Below are 21,664 nucleotides of genomic sequence, written 5' to 3'. Positions count from 1 at the left end.
CTCTGCATGTAAGTTAAATAAGCAGGGTGACAATATACAGTCTTGATGTACTCCTTTCCATATTTGAAACCAGTCTGTTGTTTAATGTCCAATTCTAACTGTTGCTTCCTGACCTGCATACAGGTTTCTCAAGAGGCAGGTCAGGTGGTCTGGTATTCCCATCTCTAAGAATTTCCACAGTTTGTTGTGAACCACACAGTCAAAGGCTTTGGCATCGTCAATGAAGCAGAAATAGATGTTTTTCCGGAACTCTTGCTTTTTTGATGATCCAATGGATGTTGGCAGTTTGATCTCTGGTTCCTCTGCCTTTTCTAAATCCAGCTTGAATATCTGGAAGTTCACAGTTCACATACTGTTGAAGCCTGGCTTGGAGAATTTTGAACATTACTAGCGTCTGAGATGAGTGCAATTGTGTGGTAGTTTGAGCATTCTTTGGCATTGCCTTTCTTTGGGATTGGAATGAAAACTGACCTTTTCCAGTCCTGTGGCCACTGCTGAGTTTTCCAGATTTGCTGTACAACTGATGGAAATATCTTAACTTAAGGAAACTTGACATGTGAGACTGTGTTACATGCCCTAGGGGATAAAAGATATGTCAGACATATTCAAACCCTACAGGTATACTATAAGCAAACAAAAAAGGGAAAAAAACCCTTTTTTTTCGCAAATGGAAAAACTGTATCACAAAAGTAATTCACTGCCATAAAATTAAGTTAGATTTAGTGTAGAGACTGAAATGTCTAATTCTCCATCTCTCATCCCAGAGATAGACACTGTTAAGAGTTTTGTTGAGACTTTCAGAATTTTTATGTGTATAGTATAATGCATGTGTATAGAAACGTATATTTTTATGCAGTGGGATCATATTATATGTATGGTTCTTTAACCTCTGTCAGTGCATATAATTATCTTGGCTTTATTTCTCTTGGCTGTGTGCTATTCCATTATATGTGTGTTTCACACTGTCTCATATTGACAGTGGGACCCAGTTCTCTGAGTTTTTTAAATTGAAGTATAGTTGATTTATGTTGCTGTTCAGTCACTCAGTCGTGTCTGACTCTTTGCGACCCCATGAACTGCAGCATGCCAGACTTCCCTGTTTTAGGTGTACAACCTAGTGATTCAATATATTCATAGATTATACTTTATTTAAAGTTATCATAAAATAATAACTGTATTCCTCTGTGATGTACAATATGTCCTTGTTGCTTTCTCTGAGATATGTTTTACTCCATTAGAAACAGGGTTGTAGTAAATATCCTTGTTCATTTATTTATTTATTTATTGCACTTGTTAAACCAACTTCTTAGGAAGATCAGGGAAGATTTCAGAGAAGTGGACCTTTCATAGAGCCTGGAGGACGGTGTGGCATGGACAAGGATGGAAACCACAAGATGTAGTCTGGGGTCTGTGAATAGATGTCTTTGGGTGAAGTGTAGATTTTGTGGTTTCCATCTTGGGCAACTGACTCACAATAAAAAGTTAAGATGAAGGGAGAGTTTGCAAAAGAACATGAAGTTCCTTCAGCTTAGAAATTTTGAGTTTGCAATGATGCCACGATGCCTAAGAAGAAATATTAGATGTGGGAATGGAGGGTGTCAGGTAGATGGGAACCACCAGAGAGGAGGAAGCATCAGTTTCCCGGAAGCACTGGGAAAGCCATGGCACACAAAAGAGACATCTTGAAGGATGATTCAGCAGGGCTGGGGGACCGACTGGATGTGACGGAAGTCAGGAGGCCCTGTTTCCTTATCTGAAATTTGGGGAACAACAATTTCCATCCATCACAGTTAGTATGAGCACTAAGCGAAATAACAGGAAACTTTTCATAAGGGACAGTTACTCCTGTAATACCATTTCACTGGGTTATGAACTTTCTCTGTAGTCCCCCAAATAATGGTCATCCCAGCAGGGCTCTAGGAGTTGTTCGTTTATGGAACGAAGAGGGTGGATTACAATGACCTTTTCAGGGAGCAACTGTGAAGTCACCGAAGGGGGTTGGCTATGTTTTCCCAGTGATTCAGTGGAAACTTAAGAGTTTAACTTAAGAGTCACCTCCAAAGATGTGAATCTGGTCTAAATACTTTGGGGCACTTTCACATCTGTGGTTACTGAATTAAATTTTCCCTTTTATCTATTTCAACACCCTCTATCCACCCTGCTCCCCATCAAATTACAGTGATTTGTTTTTGCTTTTAGAGCAGAAAGGAAGGATGGGAAGACACATTCCAAATATTTAGTTAGTTTCAAAAGTATGTGTTATTCAAAGCACCTTCAAGTACTAGGTTTCTTGAAATAAGAAACTCTATCATCTCTCTCTGCTGTGCTTCCTTGGCAGGAACAGTAACCATCTACTTCAAGTGCAAAACACTCAGCTCTTTGCAGGGAAAGAATAACAGCCTGAGAGTTGGGAGAGGGGAATTCCAGGCTCAGCTCTCCTCATCCAGGTGGGAAGACTTCGCTGGGCCTCATGATCCTGATCAGTAAAATGAGAGGGCTGAACAAGAAGTCTTTAGTTCCTTATTGGTAAGAAAGCACAACCTCTGGTTCACAGATCCCTTGTGAGGTTGATGGGGCAGTAGCATGAGCCTTGTTTTGCAGACTTGGAAATGGGAAACCTAAGAGGTGAGTGACTTGGCTAAGCAGAATGTGATTTCCCTCCTCAGAGATAAGACCAGAGCCAGTGTCTGCCAGCTGATTACTAGCGGCAAACACTGTCTTCTGAACAACTCTGTCTTTGATTGGGATGGAGACTTCTAGAAGGTCAGGGATCTGCTTCCTTCATGTGGAAATCACCTCCCATCCCTTGGCAGCCCCCATTATTTCTTCCCTTCCCACTCCCACTATTCACTCTTTATTCCAGCCACCATGAACTACTTTGAGTTCTTCATATGGCCCCACTCCCTCTCACCTCCTGCTCTTGGCATAAACTGGGTGTATTTTTCTTTTCTCTTGGAAAACTTTTCTCCCCATGAACCTTTTCCCCTAGTTAACTCCCCCTCCTCCTTCAGGCTTTTGTTCTGTCCTTGTCTCTTTCAGATACTTTTCCCCAACTCTCCCTTCAAACTATGTTAGAGATACTTTCTCTGAACTTTTCTAATCATTGTGATGATAGTATTTACCACCCTGCAAGGTAAGTGCCTGTTAACTTACCAAAGTATATGAAAAATATACGTGATGGTTGTCCCCAGATTTCAATGGCTTCAACCAGGTAAAAGCTTTTCTTTCATGTAACAGAAAATGTAGAAATATGCTCTTCAAAGTCAATGTGGTAGCTTAACAGTCAAGGGGGACCAGATCCTTAAAGCTTTGTGCTCCAGTGTCCTTAATGTTGCCTCATGGTTCCAAGATGGCTTTTGGAATGCAAGCCATTACATCCATGAAAGGGGCAGGAAACAAAGGAAATATCTACCAGATGAGTCAGCCCCCTTTATGCAACTTTCGTATAAGCTCCACCAAGAGTCATCTACTTGCCTATCCTAGGTTGGTAAATATTGTTTGTCAGTATCCTGAAAAGCACTGGATGCTCTTGGGAAGGTTCAGGAGAGAGGGGCTGTTTGGTAAACAGTCTGCATCGCTGTCATCTAAACTACTCAAGATGTGGTCGGCCATCCCTGTCAGTCTGTGAGCAGACAAGTGAGGAAATGTAAGAGTTTATGAACATTTATAACAGCTTGACATTGACATGATGTGGCATCCACAATTATAGGCAGTAAAACAGTAACATTTGGTTCTCTCCCACAGCGTTTGAGAAGCCCTCCCTGCCACAGGTCCTCTATCTTCCCCACAAGACTGCAAGCATCAAGAGGGCAGGTAAGCTTTGCTCTCTGTTTTATTCATGGGTCCTGCTGCTATAACACCTAACGAAGAGGTGGTTCACAAACCTGTGAGTCTGGATGATGCCAGAAACTCGGCCTCTGTGCACTGATGCTGAATTGAATCTTAGAGACAGAGTTTGGGGTGAAATAGAAAAAGTGCTTTATCGCTTTGCCAGGCAAAGGGGGACACAGTGGGCTCCTGCCCTTGAAAACTGTGTGTACCTACCCAGGAGGGTTTTTTGAGGAGTTTTATAGCAACAGTTCAAGGGTAGGGTTGCTGATAAGATTAGGGTGTGTGCAGGGCCTGCACTCCTTTAATCTGGTCTCAGGTTACCTTCTTGATGATCTGCTCTGGTTCCTTTAATCTGGGCTCAGGTGGTCTTCTCTGGCATGAAGACCGTTGACATCTTCCATTTATATAAAGTTACCTCTATGAAGAACTTAAAAACATTGTTGTGTGTATCACTTGAGGCTGAGTGAGGACCCTGCCCCAAGACTGCGCTACTGCTTCTTGGCTACTCCTCCCTTGACTCTGCATCCCCTCCCTTCCTGGATTAGCAACTGTTCAAATCTGTGCTTTGAAACTCAGGGAAGGTCATGGAGGCTAGAGTCTGTTCCCTGTAAGAAATGGGGTTACACACAACAGCTTCTGTACCCAGGAGCCCCACAGGGTCCTGCTGGACTTCAAGGCTAAGCACTGATTGCATTTGTCACCATCTGATTCTTGCTCAGCTCACCTGCTCAGATGTGTCTGAATTTCCCTCCTGTCCTGTGTCCCTTCATGATCTTATATTCTTGCTTCTTGCCCTACTCCATGATCCCTCTTTCTTTTCCAACTCTTGAATATGCCAACTCAGCTCTGAGCCCTCCACTTCTCTCTTTCCACACCTTCTTCCTCTGGGGTTACCTACTTCATCAGCTTTCCTGCTCCTACAGGAGAAAGACCTCCAGATCTTGGCCTCAGGCTGAACTCTCTCTTGGCCCCTGGTATCTTCCAGGTGCTTGCTGGAGTTGGTCCAAAACTGAAGTCTCTCTTCTCCTAGTTAAGCTGATTTCCCGACTCTTTCTCCAGAAATCAGTGGGATTTGACGAAGACCCAAGAGAGGCCAAGCCTTGAGAATGAATAAATCTAAACAGTTGGGGGAGATAGGATGTGCTTCTACATATGAGCAAAGGAGGCGCCCCACGCTTAGACCAGGCCCAGAGGGGCCCCTCTTGTAGGGCTCTGAGAAGGTGGTGCAGGCCCTGCTTGTGAAACTAGAATGCTTTCTGTATTGGGGAGGGAGGTGTGATCGAAGATACTTCCTTCCTCAAGGATGACCCTTCATCACAGTGAGCAATTGCTCTTCTCTAATTAAGTGCAAAGCCCACCCACTGTGAACTCACTCCCCAGGTCTGTCCAGGACTGCCCTGGCCTTCTCAGCTTGCTTCACAATCGATAGCTCTAGAAAAAGGAAGCTTTATTCACTGAAATCACAGATCAATGAGACAAGATTTGCATATGAGCTTAGTATATAAATCCTGGGGTGAGGTAATAATTTTTTTCACCTGCTATCTCCTGATTTTCCCTCCCTTTCTGTTTTCTCAGTTCATTTTCCCTTCTGCTCTTTTGTCCTTCTCTTCACTGATAATGTCCTTTCCTTAAAGACTCCTACTTTACCCACCCCACTCCTATGCACTTCCTCCAGGCCCTGTGTGATGATTATCTGGGAATTTGCCTCCTTCCACCCAATCCTGAGGGCAGAGATACTATTTCTCTCTGGGTCTGCAGAGTGAGGGCTTCCCTGATAGTTTAGTTGGTAAAGAATCCGCCTCCAATGCAGGAGTGAAGTGAAAGTGAAGTTGCTCAGTTGTGTCCGACTCTTCGCAACCCCATGGACTGCAGCCTACCAGGCTCCTCCATCCATGGGATTTTCCAGGCAGGAGTACTGGAGTGGGGTGCCATCACCTTCTCCGAGACCCTGGTTCAATTCCTGGGTCAGGAAGATTCCCTGGAGAAGGGGTAGGCTACCCACTCCAGTATTCTTGGGCTTCCCTTGTGGCTCAGGTGGTAAAAAATCTGCCTGCAATGTGGGCGGACCTGGGTTTGATCCCTGGGTTGGGAAGATCGCCTGGAGAAGTGAAAGGCTACCTATTCCAGTGTTCTGGCCTGGAGAATTCCATGGAGTACAGTCCATGGGGTTGCAGAGAGTCAGACACGACTGAGTGGCTTTCACTTTCACTTCTCCAGAGTGAGCTGGGCATGGGGGTTTGGGGGCTGCCTCATGGTCTGTGCTCAGCACTGTTCTTTGAACTCATAAATCTGTTTATTGAACAACCTCTCCTGTTCCTCTCTTTCTCCATTCTTTCCTCTTATCTCTCCCAGCTGCTTCTCCTTTCATTCACCTTCCTTAGGAGGAAGATTCCTACAGGTACCTTGACAAGGAGGAGTTAGTGTGTGTCACCATGGTTGGGACTTCCCTGTCCCAGAGGCCACGGGGTCACCTAGGACAATTAGGGATCATTTCCCTACATGGCAGTATGACCTGTGTTCCCCAATATTCTTCCTTACTCCCGGGGGACTTGAAAGACCTGAAGAATATTTGTGTCCTTCTCTTGACTGAAGGCTTTGAAAGCTTCTCTTAGACAGAGAAGTGGAAACGGTATGATGGAAACCCCAAGAGCCTGACCCCAATGAGTCTTTCCAGAAGATAGTGCCCATAGGATTCTTGGGTTTCTATTTTCTGTCTTGACTAAGAAGTTGTAATGTGTGCACTCTTTCAAAACAGATACACCTTTTGACTTTATTTTTGCCAGTTTTATCATGTTTTGTTGTAACTTTCTTTTCTTTCCTCTGGGATATAAAAAACTTGCATTGGCACATTTGGGGGTCCTCTTCTCAGTGTGATACTTATATTTAGAGATAAGTGATTGCTTGAATAAAAATTGGCATGGATAACTGCCAAGACAACTTCCTGCATCATTAGAGATGGGTCCAGATTGGAACGGGACCTGGGGTCCCATCTTGTATGCTGGCTGGTCAAGATCAGAGGTTTCAGTGCTTTGTGCTTGTGACTTACAACAGTGGTGGCCACTGACGTTCCTGTAGTGTGTCACTTACAATGTGCCTCCATGTAGGATCTTATTTGAATCTTGCATCAGTGTTCCTAAGGTCAGTTGTAATCACCTACATTGTAGGTGAGTTGAAGGTCAGATGTTATCTACTGAATAACTTGCCTGCAGTTCCACAGCCAGGAAGCACTTCCTAAGGCTCAAACTCACTTTTTGCTGCTAAATTCCTTGTTCTTCCCATTGAGCCACATGGTCCAGGTATGAGCTCTGCTCTAGGGTGATGAGCGTCATGGGATTCTTGGGATGGTTCTTGACTGCTGCTGCCCTAGCTGTCAATGTAAGAAATAGCTCCTGATGAAGTTCACTTTTCCTGGGAGAGAAGGAAGGTGAGTGATGTGCAACCAGCTGGACTTCCCTGCTCCAGTTTCCAGAAAATGCTGCCAGGGCCCATGGATAGGACTGCTTTAAATCCATCCCAGTCTCGCCTCTTCCTGTGCATATCTTCCCTTCCTTGCAGCCTCTCAGTGCTGCGTTCCTTCTGCCTCCAGCTCTCTGGGCATCCCAAAGCCTACTAATACCCGTTGTTGCGGTCAGAAATATTGTGCAGTTACTCTCCTGTCCCAGCCTTTGCTGAGAAAGAATCTGGTTAATTAACATTGATTGCAGTCCACCAACTGCAAGTAAAAATCGATCACTAGGGTCCCTAATTTGAATGTACTTCTTTCTCCTTATCTCTGGTGAGAGAGAGAGAGAGGCAGAGAGGGTGAGAGAGGGAAGAGGGGAGAGGACAGAGGGTATTTCTTAAGCAGTCGAACTTCCAGGGTCCCTGGTGAGGGACATTAGTGATGCTGCCTGTCTTTAGATCTTGCCCACTCGCCTTCAGCGTGGCCATTTTTCAGTGTGACGTCTAATTGCCACAAATAGTCACTGTGCCCATTTGGGCCTTGTTCATAGCTCCCTACTTTATTGAGAGAGGAGTCCTAGTATTGATTCTGGATGGCCAGGGAGAGCACCAGAGAATATTAGTAAGGAGCGGAGAGAATACAGTACATAAACTTTTATGACACGATGTCAAGCTGGATTGTGAAGACATAAATGAAAAGGACAGCATGCTCTGTAATTACCACAAGCACACGTCTTCCATCTGCTGGGGAAGGCGGCCGAGGCTGGCTGGGGCAAATTGCAGAGGGGGATGAATTGTCCAGCTCACAAAAACAGTGGCCCGTAGTGGTTGCTCCTCATGGATGAGAAAGAATATATGGAATGTAAAAAAAAAAAAAAAAAGCCCTTCTTGTTGTGTGTGGCAATGTGGTCCTGAGAAAATTGTGTGGATTCTAATGTGTCTGTCACTGTTAGCCATGTGACAGTGGGTTAGTCACTTAACCTCTCTGAGCCCCAATTCCCTACAGGGTAAAAGAGAGGTAATTATAACTACTTTGCAGGGATGATGTAAAGATTCAATGAGATAATGCATGCAAACATTTTGAATGGTACTGGAAAATAGCAGGCTCTTAGTATAGTTGGACTTCCTTTGTGGCTCAGCTGGTAAAGAATCTGCCTGCAATGCTGGAGACCTGGGTTTGACCCCTGCTTGGGAAGATACCCTGGAGAAGGGAACGGCTACCCACTCCAGTATTCTGGCCTAGAGAATTCAGACGGACTATATAGTCCATGGGGTCGCAAAGAGTTGAACACAACTGAGCAACTTTCACTTCTTTCAGCAGATAGTAGATATAATCATCATTATTCATTTTTTGATTCAAAAAATATTTATGGAATATTTGCCCTGTGCCAGCACTATGCTTGTTGCCAGAGGTAGATGGGCACCCCAGGCTCATGGATCTCACAGTTCTATGGGTGAGACAGACATTAATTAATTATCAACCGAATATGTTAGAAGCTGGGAAGAAGGCCATAGTGCTACATGACAAGGTGAGATTGAGGGCAGGAGGAGAAGGGGGTGACAGAGGATGAGATGTTTGGATGTCATCACAAACTCAATGGATATGAGTTTAAGCAAACTCTGAGAGATAGAGGAGGACAGGGAAGCCTGGCATGCTGCAGTCCATGGGGCTGCAGAGTCAGACACCACTTAGTGACTGAACAACAATAACTCCTGTTCCTGCCTTTTCAACACTCACATTTACTTATTATCTGTCTCGCTCACTGAGAACAGGGACCTGGTTTGTTTGATTCACTGCTCTGTCTCCATTGCCTAGAAGCATGAATGACATAGTGAGTGGGCACTCAGCAAATATTTACTAAACCAATGAATAACTATATACCCAGGATACAGAGCAAGAATTTGTACCTGACTTTTAAGAGCTTATAGTCAAATGAGGTACAGAAGAAATGCATAGTATTTAAGACTCAATGAAATCATTATCAAGTTTAGCTACAAGATCACAATGGAATGTGTACCTAGAAAACTCTCTGCTTGGACACCGGCATCACATACCAGCATGGGCCAGATGTCACCCAGTAAAATCACTGTGGATGCTGATTGAAGCCAGTAAAAGACGCTTACTCCTTGGAAGGAAAGTTATGACCAACCTAGATAGCATATTAAAAAGCAGAGACATTACTTTGCCAACAAAGGTCCATCTAGTCAAGGCTATGGTTTTTCCAGTAGTCATGTATGGACGTGAGAGTTGGACTGTGAAGAAAGCTGATCGCTGAAGAATTGATGCTTTTGAAGTGTGGTGCTGGAGAAGACTCTTGAGAGTCCCTTGGACTGCAAGGAGATCCAACCAGTCCACTCTGGGGGAGATCAATCCTGGGTGTTCATTGGAAGGACTGATGCTAAAGCTGAAACTCCAATACTTTGGCCACCTCATGCGACGAGTTGACTCACTGGAAAAGACTCTCATGCTGGGAAGGATTGGGGGAGGGAGGAGAAGGGGACGACAGAGAATGAGATGGCTGTATGGCATCACCGACTCGATGGACATGAGTTTGAGTGAACTCTGGGTGTTGGTGATAGACAGGGAGGCCTGGCGTGCTGTGATTCATGGGGTCGCGGAGAGTCGGACACGACTGAGCGACTGAACTGAACTGAACTGAAGGAAAGGCAATGGAAAGATAATGTAAGTGGTTGTCCCTTCTGAGGGTAGTGCTGTGTTCACCCAGTGTGAGTAGTTAGGGTAGGTTGACTTATTTAGTCAACAATGCCCAATCTCAGCAGTGAGGTCAGCACAGGGACTCCACTCCACCAGCTGTTCAGAACACAGGCTCTGCTGGCCGGGTCTTGGGTGCTCCAGTGGAGCTTCCTCATCCAGCTGGCAGGTGACTCACTGCAGCAGCCTGGAGCCTGCCAGGGAGCTGGGCTGGCTCATGTGAGCTCTGGCTCACCTTGTGTTGGTGAGATGTCACACGGTCAATGCAGGGCGGACTGGGGAGTGCAGACAAATGGTGTGCCCAAGATGGGGAGCTGGTGGGCACCCTATGTCTCTACTGTCATGAGTTCAGCAAACTCATGGAGACCCAACTGTGTGCCAAACACCGGGTTCCAACATGGCCAAACCCCAGAGCCCTCCAAGAGAATGCCATCTAGTGGGCAAAACACAGAACCAAATCACAAATGGCAGGTCTTAATAAGGGGCATAGTAGAGGGACAGCAAGTCCAATAGCAATGTAGAGGAAGGAAGGAGTTCAGTTCAGTTCAGTTCAGTCGCTCAGTCGTGTCCGACTCTCCGCGACCCCATGGATCACAGCACGCCAGGCCTCCCTGTCCATCACCAACTCCTGGAGTTCACTCAAACTATTCCACACCAATTATGGGACAGTTGCAATGGGCACAGTCAGACTGGAAAGGAGGTTAAGACTGTAATCCCTGGGATGGTGAGATAGTCACCATAGACTTGTGTTCCCCTCCCATGGTACAGGCTAGTGACAGGTAAGCAGCTGTCCAGGGTCTCCATTGCACAGATCTCCTGGTGAGGTTTCACTCATTCTGAACAGTGAAGTGTCACTCAAAAGGATCCTGTTTACCTCTGAGTCAAGTCAGGAAGGAAAGAGGTGATCTTTCTGCATCTACTCATTCTCCACCCACTGGCCAAATGTTGATACTCAGAGTTACCTTGTAAGCCTCATTTGGGGATGGCAGGGCTTCTAAATGATTGGGGAACAACCTCCCCCTAACACCATGATGCCCTGGAATTACCCTGGACAGTATGAGAATGAGAAAGAAAAATGTGACTGAGTTTAAAATGTTATATATTTTGGAAAACAGTGCGATAGTTTCCTACCAGCTTAAAAATGTACCAGTCCTATCTTCCAGAAATTCTACTCCTAGGGATTCACCTAGGAGAAATGAAAGCTTATGTCCACAAAAAGCCTTGTGCTAGAGTATTTATAGCAACTTTATTTGTAATAGCCAAACACTGCAAACAGTCCAAGGATCTGCCCGCAGTTGATTGGATAAAAACATTGTATATTGCATATTCATATATGGAATACTCTTTGACAATATTTAGTAGGTAAAGAATGAATTACCTGTATACTCAGCAACATGTGTAAATATTGAAAACATTATGCTGGGCAGAAGGAGCAGGACACAAAAGAGTATATGCTGTGTGATTCCTCTGTGTAAAGTTCAAAGCAGACAAACTAATTTGTGGTGACAGAAATTAGGATAATAGTTGCCTCTGGGAGAGAGAGAGAATTGGCTAGAAGGGGACATGAGGGAACGTTCTGAGATGTGGAAATGTTAAGACTGGAAACACTGAGTGGTGGCATGGTTGTGTACATTTATCCAGTCATCAGTTGGTACCCTGAAGATCTGTGCATTTCACTGTATATAAATTTTACTTTAATGTTAACTAAGCAAAAAAAAAAAAGTGTTCAGGCAAAATGAATGGATAATTTTGATTAAAGCATGGGGTTCTAGATGGAGGGATGGGGTAGAATACAGTAGTATTAGTACTTAGTATGGAATGATAAGTAGTATTCTAAGACTGGTAAACAGCTGGGCTTCCCGATCGCTCAGATGGTAAAGAATCTGTCTGCAATGCAGGAGACCTGAGTTTGATCCCTGGGTTGGGATGATCCCCTGGGGAAGGAAATGGCAACCCACTCCAGTATTCTTGCCTGGAGAATCCCATGGATGGAGGAGCCTGGCAGGCTACAGTCCACGGAGTTGCGAAAGAGTCGAACACGACCGAGCAACTAACACCTTCACTTTTCACTCACAGTAGTTGTAAGACTGGTATACATTGGTACATCTAATGCCAAAGGAGTTGGATTTTATTACCTAAACAATAGGGTGCTACCCCAGGCTTTTGAGTAGTGGAGAAACAAGCTCACGTGCATGTTTTGGGAACGAAAGTTCTGGCGTGTGGAGGAGGGAAGGGCAGTATGAGTAAGATGACTAGTCCCCTTAGGAACCAGGGCCCCGTGAGTTATATGCAAACTGGAATTTCCCTCTGCACGTATGCAGTGGCCAGTCCAGGGAGCCGGCCCGGGATCTAGTAGCTGTGTTGGCCAAAGGTCGAATTGTGAAACAAACAGTTTCTTTCATGCAGAGAATATTTTAATCCCTGTGACTCTTTACTAAGATCAGGCCTTGTGTTTTGATTGGAAATGATTTCTATTATTAGTTACTATTACTACTCTTGGACTGTTGAATGCCAAGGCTTGGGAGGAGCTGGGCAAGACCCAGAGAAAGAAATAGTCTGTGAAGTTTGCATTTTCCAGAGCTCAGCAGACAGGCCCTCAGCCTTGCAGCTAGTCATTTTACACTCATTCATCCACACCTCTGGCTGTGTCCTTCAGTTTGCGTCAGAGACCAAGAACCTGGAAGCAGTGATGGTAGAACCACAAGGCAGAGTTTCAGAGGGTGAACAGCTACTTAGACCCATACTGAGCAGCTCATGTGTTCCTCAAAAACCCTAGAAAAGACTGTGGCAGAAATGCCCCCATGCCATCCTGAGTTATCACCTAGATGAGCCTCTGGTATCTCTTGAGGGCCCAGAAAAGGTGAAAGAACTACCAAGTCAGCTCAAAAAACCTCTTGTTTGTTAAGTCAAACATTGCATAGGTATTTTCTGAGTGTTGACTCTGTGTGGGCGCTGGGACATAGAAGTAGGTAAGACACACGAGGCTCTTCACCTCTTCTGATTCCTTCCTATCACCCAGCTGCATCTCCATGTCAAGTATTTTCCGTGAGTTTTGAATTTATGTATTTAGATCCTTTTCATCAGAGATGATTAATGAAATATCAAACCAAATGTGGCCTTATTTTAGTACCGTTATCAGATTTTTCTCTTAAACACCTCCAGGAATCGGAACAACGAATCCTTTGTCAGTCTCTGAAGCAGAGTCTCAGAAGTAGTCAGTGTAGTTGTACACACCAGGTGCTCAATAAGTGCTGACACTGCCTAACCAGGGACTCTGGAAGGTAAACCAGGTAGCTGCTTCCCAGGGTCCCGGTCATCCTGACTGTGATCCCCAGGGGGCTCCCATCCACGCGGACTGGGGGTGTCCAACGACTTCATGGTATGAGTTCCCAGTGAATTGTTGCGATCTTTTTGATCTCATGGTGCCAGGGGTCTTTCGGTGGTCTTTGGGGTGGGAGTGGCCCTCATGTAGTCTGCCAGCTGTCCTGAATGCGCAATGCTCATCAGCTTAGGAGTTCTTCAGGGGGTCCTTGCTTTGCCCTGAACAGCAGAGGCTTGGACATGAGGAATCAATCTTCCTGGAAGCTGCAGATGGTCAGCCTTCCTTCCAGACTCCCCTGGAGGCAGGACTGATTACCAAAGAAAACTGGCTTTCTCTGCCAGGGAGACCTGAGTTCCTACTCTGGGCAAGTCTGTGGACCTCAGAACCTTTGCCACACATGGGCCTTTGCTGGGAAGAGACAGCAAAGCAGGAGAAAAAAAAAACCTCTGGTGGCAGAGAGGCCTGGGTTTGCATTCTGGCTGTACTGTTTACAGGCAGTGAGACGTAGTCTGTTACTCCAGTCCTCAGTTTTGTCATCAATAGATGGAGGTAATAATAGTGATGACTTGTATTAGAGTAAGTAGTACTGGGAACCACAACCAATAGCCTTAAATATCAGTGTCCTACCACAAGAAAGGTTTATTTCTCATTCATGCAGAGTCTAACATGGATGGTTTTGACAGATGGCTCTCCTGGGTGGCTCCTCTATGAGAATGGATTCAGAAGTCAGGATTCTCTCCATCGCCTACCTCTCCTGTTCTAGGGACACGAAGTCCTGTGTTTCCAGCATTGGGACAGAAAGAGAGAGAGAGAGAGAATACCAATATCTTTAACAAGATAATCCAGAACAAAAACTGTCAGTGCCTTTGCTCACAAAATGAGCAGAAATACAGGAGGCCAATGAATCATCTCCCCAAAATTGGCAGCTTGAAATTGACCTCAATGGGGGTATTTACATCTCAGAAATCAGCAGATGCTACAACTGAGGACCATTCCCCAACTGGCGGTTAAACATTTCCAGGAGCATGCCTGGTCCCCTTCAGCTCTGAGTTAGATGGGCATCCTGAGGGCTGAGTGCCCTCTTCAAACACTTTGTGTCAAATGATGTTTGAGAAAGAAGTGATCCTATTCATGAGTCTGTGCAGAAAAGCAGGTCCTGAGGAGCAAAGAGAACAAAGCATGGCCTCTACCAGGAGTCACATTCTGCTCACAGCCTCTGGAGGCTGCAGGCCTGTCACTAAACCATACTTTATCTCAGTGACAAAACCCAGAGCTGTGCCCATGCTGCCCATGACATCTCACCTTCTGAACCCTGGAAGCAATACTTGCAAAAGTCATGGGCTCTCTGCTTGAGCTCTCGAATGTGCCTCACAGTCTTCCTGTCTTGACTGCTACCCCAGCGGTCTCCAGGCCAGCAGAACTGAGAGGTTTTCAGCAGTTGGGAAGCTCAGCAAAAGACTCTCCTTTGCAGCATCCCCCATATAGAAGAGCTGTCTTCTGAAGATGGTTCTGGGCCCTGCAGCGCATGCACCTATGCACATTCCCTGTCTCCTAATGCTCACATTTCCTACTCTTGCCATTTTCTTTTCTGAGACCTCTGGGAACCATTAACAGGGTTTTCCTGCTCCCCAGGATTTGCAGGAGAATGCAGATGGGCCTAGAGCGGCCTCAGTGACGTCTAGAAGGATGTGATAGAATTTGCTACTGGAACACTGGCTTTTCTCACCTGTGGCGAACATTTGTCATCACTCCCCAAAATAGCACAGGCAGAACCAAGGCTTCTGGGTCTCTGGGCTGGCCTTGGCCTGGGCCTGTGTGTGCTGGGTAGAGTGGGCTGGGGTTAGTTTCACTCACCATTCCAGTGGAGGAAAGGCAAGGTTCAGTGCCTTTCTGTTTGTTTTCACAAACTCAATGGGACCACCTCCATCCCTCCTACCACCCAGTTTGCAATTAGACCCTCCCCAGACCCTGGAACACAGCCTCACGCAGCCACAAGCTCCAAATGGCAGTGGATGAATGGCCAAACCTGCAATGATGTCAACGGCCTATGCTGAGGCCAAGGAAAATATGCGGGGGCCCGGGATGGCTTCATCCCTGGGCTTGTTGTAACGCAGCTGCGAATCATAAGTTTTCCATCTGAGCAGACAGAGTACGGTATATCTGAATTAGACTCAGAACCTAGCATGCCATCTCCAGGAGCCTTGCTCCTTCCCTTGACTCCTCTCTCTCCTTGAAGAACCACAATTCTCCCAGCAAGTGGAGCTTGAAGGGGCTAGAGATGGAATGTGAGGTTGCTAGAACTGTCAGTAATTTGGAGGTTTTGGGGAAGAAAGCTTGAAGTCCGCAAGTCATGGCAATGCAGGGTGGGAGTAGGGGGCAGTGAGCAGGCAGGGCCAGGGGGTATAAGAGAATTCTAGAATTCTTGACATACTGCTGAGAGTAGAGACAGCTGTTTTGATCTTTCAAGCTCCTATGCCTACTTCTTCCTGATTTGTATAATTTGTTCCAAGTTGTAGTTCCTGTTTTGAAGGGGCAGAGGCTTGAGTTGCTTAAAATCATTGTTCCAGTCTTTCACTTGCCGCTCCCCATGAAGACACAGCCAGTGGGGCTCTGAGCACCTTGCTCCTCCTTCAGGCTGCTGGTGGTGGAGCCATCTCCATGGTCAGTAATTCTCCTTTTGAATCTACATCACACAGATGCAGCCCCAGGGGGACCATCCTTAAGTACCCAAGCGATGCATTTTATGGATCAAATGACTAGTGGAAACCGAATTGTTTTTCAGAGTCCAGCGAGGCCTTGGAGCCTGGGAGCAGTTTAGCATGACTCCCTGGCTGCCCCTTCTTCCTCCTCCCAGTTGCCTCCTCCTCCCCCAAGTCTCTCTGAATTGCTCCAGCAGAGTGGAGGTTGAAGAAAGTAGGGTCTGTGAAGCCTGACAGCCTGATGGGCTGCAGGGCCTTTCCTCCCCCACGCTGACCGGGGCTGGCTGGACACAGCCAGTCATCGCCAGGATCACTGCCTCCCCCTTTCCTGCTATAACCCCACCATCACCGACACTTGGCTCTCCTTTTACGACTGTGTTTATACAGCAAACATACTTTGGGAAAAGAAGAACCCTTCTGTGGCTGCTGGCCATTCCACCTTGTGGTTGCAGAAGCAAAGCAGGGCTGGGCCTGATCTCTGGATGCTACAGAGTCCTCCCCAGGGTCCCGGAGTGCTCTGAGACAGTTGGGCCTTTGATGCATATCTCCATCCCCTCTTCTGGGTCACCTGCCACCATGAGATGATGCTGGGGCTTTAAGACTCCTGGCGAAGGTTCAAAGCTGAGCCACAAAGTCAGAGACCCATCTGCGTTTGTACCTGTAACACCCATTTGTTTCCCTGACCAAGAAGAAGAGCCTAAGAGCTTCCAGCTCCTCAGAAAATAGTAAGTGCTGCCCAGACTTTGGCTCTTGTCATTATCAAGGTTCTGCTGGGTACTGTCTGGGTGCTTTGTGTGTTTTTTCTAACCTTTATGCCATCTTACCTGGAAAAGTACCATTAGCTTCATGTTAGAGGTTTGGATCAGAAAAGTTAAGTAATTTGCCCAAGGTAACAGAGCTAGGCAGTGTTCAGTTCGGTTCAGTTCAGTCGCTCAGTCATGTCTGACTCTTTGCAACCCCATGAATCGCAGCACGCCAGGCCTCCCTGTCCATCACCAACTCCCGGAGTTCACTCAAACTCATGTCCATCGAGTCAGTGATGCCATCCAGCCATCTCATTCTCTGTCGTCCCCGTCTCCTGCCAGCATCAGGGTCTTTTCCAGTGAGTCAACTCTTCTCAGAGGCAGTCTAACTCTGAAGTCTAGGCTCATTATAGGAAAACCTGCAGCCTCCTCATATTTTTTCTCATGCATGCATGCTAACTCGCCTCAGTCACGTCCAACCCTTAGTGACCCCATGGACTGTAGCCTGCCAGGCTCCTCTGTCCATGGGATTCTCCAGGGAAGAATATTGGAGTGGGTTGCCGTTTCCTTCTCCAGGGGATCTTCCCGACCCAGGGATCGAACCCACGTCTCCTGAAGCTCCTGCATTGTAGGCAGATTCTTTACCACTGAGCCACTGGAGGAGCCCAATATTTTTTTTTCTGTCCTTTGTTTTTTCTCTGTCTTGATGGGCTGCACAGGGACTGACCACTCAATCCTCAGGGTCCACAAGCCCTCGGCCTCTCCTTGGAGAGCAGATGCCTCCTGGTTTCTCCTTCCCTTCATCCTGTGTACTCAACTCTGGAACTCTTTAAAGAACCCCTGCTGGTTTCTGAGCAGCCGAGCTGTGATGAGTAGTGGTCTGTTGGCCAAATGCCCTTTCCAACTCTCCTCATGGACTTGGTGAAAATTCAACTCAGTCAGGGTGGGGTTGACTTGGGCCTCAGAGTGTTGCCTCCCAGGAGAGGCCTTCCCACCAAACTGACTACATCTCCATGTCCTTCCCACCTGTACTGGGTGGTGAGACCCAGTCGGCCCAGGGAGGCTCAACAGGCCAAGCTCCAATAGCTGTGGGCGTTGGGGAGATGGCCAGTGAGTGAAGGGGCCAAGGTCATACAGTTGGGCCCTGAGGAATGGATCTGAGAAGGGAGGCAGCATAGAGGGCTGGGATCCACCCAGAGAGTCCATCTAGGACCTCAGAAACCTTCCCACTGCAGCTACTGGGATTCCAGGTTTAGTGGTCCTCTAAGAAGCAGAGGAAGAGAGAGAAGTCTGTGACCCCAAGATCTGTGGGAAGAAGGAGACATCGCTCACCATTCAGTACCAACATTCTCTCTTTCCTGGTGTGGTCTTCAGTTTGGCCAAAGCTCTGTGTGTGTGTTTGTGTGTGTCTGTGCAAAGGCCATTACGTGTCCAGAGCTCAAACCTCCTATGTCTAAACTGTGGCTAGGAATTCTCCAACATAGAACCTGTGGCATTGTTTGGTGGGAGCTAGCCAGGGCATCCCACAAATCTGTAGTGGAATAAAAGAATGACTGTGTGAGCGAATCCGTGAGTGACTCAGTGAACAGATGAGATGGGAGACCTGTGCTGGGCTCTTCTGCTTGTCCCTCTCCTTTCTCTCTGTATACAAATTCCGCATGCCACCTCGATTTGTACTTCCTCAATGAACACAATTTGGATCAGCCTATCAACAGCCCTCAGATACAGTATCCAGGGTCATTACCAAGGTGAATACCCTCTCCACGGCCTCTTCCTGGCAGTCTTGAGCAAGCACTGAACTGAATCAGGAGTCCCACACTTGAGCTCCGACTTGGTTCACAGTTAACTGTGTGGCTTTAAGGAAAACTCCTGTCTTTTCCAGGTGTTAGCCACTGCCTCTGCCAGCGGAGGGTGGCCTAGATGGTCTTGGGGCCATTAAAGTATGGTTTTCTGTACGTGCCCTTTGAGTGAGCCTCAGCCATCACACCCTTGGCCTTTGGTGCAAGAACCACAGTACCTGAAAACCATAGACTCTTTTGAGGCCTCAGCTTAATTATCAAGTATCTGAAGCTTGAACCTCATCTTCCTGTTCATGGAAAAGAGGCATTGAGGGAGCCTAGCACCGTGCCTTCAGGCTGGCAAACAGGTCTGTCTTTGGAGTTGTAACAGAGAGCGAGGGAAGAGGGATGGGGGTGTGAGAGGGAGAAGGCCCAGGCTGGAGGGCAGCTACAGGGCAAGGCTCCGCTCAGAAAGGCAAGGAGAGCCCAAAGCAGGCAGGGTCACTGCGGAACGCCACGTGGCGGAAGAATGTGACTCTCTGGGCTCGGGGACAGAGAACAGCAGGCTTTTCAGTGCTGTGGCATTCTCTCCTCTCCTCCTCTCCTGCTGTAAACACCACCCCGGGGAGGAAGGGGGAGCTGGGGGTTTCTCCATCCTCTGTCAGTGGCTCCGGACCGAGTTGATGATTCAGATGATTTAGTGATGATAAAGGAGTCAGTGAGACTCTGGAGGAAAAGCACAGCTTACCAAAAAGCCTCGCAGGGAGTCTAGGTCAGTTAGGGAACAGCATCTAAAAGTAGAAAGGCCATGAGAAACCTGCAGACTGGGCTGCGGGCCTGACATTTGCAGGTGCAACTACCAAGGAGCCTGAATCGCAAATCATCTCACTGGTGAGGGCTGAGGAGCTATGAGGAGGAGGGAGGAGAGGCTAGGTATGCCAGGGCCGAGGAGCCCAGCCTCTGCCCCACAGACAGCAGATGTCCTGGCGACACCTCTCCCAGAGTGGGTGCTACCTAAATTGTATGCTTCAGGGCTGACAAGCAGATCTTCTGTTTTCCCTAATCCCCAACTCCTAATAACCTTCCTACAGGCACCTGGAGTTCTGTCCAGGTGTGGAAAGCTTTATCACTTAGGGAATTAATGATCATAAGAGAAAACTCTTCTTGAGCACAAACTGTGCCAGAAACTACACTCAATACTTTGTAGATATTGTGTTAGTCAGGGTTCTCCAGAGAAACAGAACAAATAGGAGACCTGTCCATCCATCCTTTCATCCATCTGTCTATATCCATCTGTCCATCCATCCATCCATCTAGAGATGGGGAGAGAGAAAGATTTATTTTAAGGAATTGGCTCACACAATTGTAGAGTCTGTCAGGCACGTTGGCAGGCTGGAGTCCCAAGGAAGAGTTAATACACACTCTTGAGCTCAAAGGCAGTCTGGAGGCACAATTCCTTCCTTTTCTGGGGCTCCTCAGTCTTTTCTTGTAAGACCTTCAACTGATTGGGTCAGGCCCACCCACATTTTGGAGGGTAATCTGCTTGACTCAAAATCTATTGATTTAATCTGCTTGGCTCAAAATCTGCTTGGTGCTAGTGCTTGACCAAGTCTCTGGGCATTATGGCCTAACCAAGTTGCCACATAAAACAAACCATCACACATACTTTATTTCTTTAATTCTCTGCCTGGATAGGTGCTAGAATTATTTTAAATCTTGTAACTAGGTTAAGCACAAATCCTGTTTTCCTTAATCCTCATTTATAGGCCTAAAGGAGACTAAAGGAAGTTAAACACATCTAGCAGGCAGCAGAGTCAGGACTCATGTTCAGGACTGTTTGATTTTAGAGCCCCCCCACCACCACAACCACGCCCCAGCCACTGTACTGCACTGCCTTCCTGCTTTGGCTACCAAAGTGTTTGTTTAAAACTACATATGTTTGGGAGGTGTGTCATGTTAAATAATGACCAGTGACTCTCTTGCTCATTCCCCTTTTAAATATTTGGGGGTATCTGTGATAAGTAGGACATGCTAGGGAATCAGGCGGGTCTATCATCTCCCACCCAGGGGGTCAGGAGTTTTTGACCTTTCCTACTGAGAGCACTATCACTTGACTAGCATTAAGGGGGATGCCCAGCACTGGGGGTGCTGCCGCCTGCACACTTGTGGTTTCTCTTTTCTTTTATATTCCACTGCAAAAGTACTTTCATTTCCAGAGCATTGCCTCTCTGAGACTCTTTACAAGGCCATCACTTCCTGCCTTCCCTGCCCAGAGTCAGGGCCCCACTGCTCTCCTCCCTGTGCTTGGAAGCCTGGGCAACCTTCTTCTAACTCCTAATCAAAGGTAAGGAAAGGAAAGGAGAAACTTAAATTCCCATGATGAGCCTTGAGAAATGATGGATTTAAATTGGAAAGCAAAACTTTTTTCCAGCTTCAGGCCCCCTAGAGAAGGATGAAGAGCCCACGAAAATGAGGCCAGAAAGACATCATCTGCCCTGTCTGTCTGCCAGCCTCCCCCTCACATGGCTTCTTCTCCCAGGGTCTCTGCTCTCCTCCCCCTCAGCTTCCACCTTCTGTGTTGACCTGGATGAAAAGGGTCGACGCGATGACCACCCTGATTCCTGTCCGCTGAAGTCCCTCAACCTGTGCATACACAGGAGATGAATGGCTCTGCTCACTACAAATCATGATCCTAACAAGCTGCTCCCCAAAAGTCAAGTACGCAGCAACTGTTGAGACTCCCACACTCTCTCTGCCATGGAGGAATTTGCCTAATAAATTTCCTTTGCACTGTGTGAGGGAGAACGGGACGAGAGGAGCCGGCCAGCTCGGGCAGGAAGCCTGCCTGCTAACGGTGCGGTGTTTGCTGCGTTGCTGGGTCTCCCTGTTGGGCCCCAGCCACCGGCCCCCTTCAGCATCTGCTCCCTGGTAGTGCCCCACACTGGCTGATGGAAGAGAAGAAAGGCAGACAGATGTTGCTGCTCAGGTTTCAGAGTTTCAGGAGCCACTGGCTCCCCGAGATTCTAATACCACAGGTGTTTCTCATCCCAAGCCAAGAAGGTCAAGTTATAGCAGGAGACAGAACTTCATTATGGGCAGAGACATGGTGGGGTGTGGGCCTCTCGAAGTGGCTGCTT

Source organism: Moschus berezovskii, chromosome 7 (genome assembly GCF_049115385.1).
Source record: "Moschus berezovskii isolate FMDL1 chromosome 7, NW_MosBer_1.0, whole genome shotgun sequence".
Lineage (NCBI taxonomy): Eukaryota > Metazoa > Chordata > Mammalia > Artiodactyla > Moschidae > Moschus > Moschus berezovskii.
Note: the sequence above shows the minus strand (reverse complement) of the source record.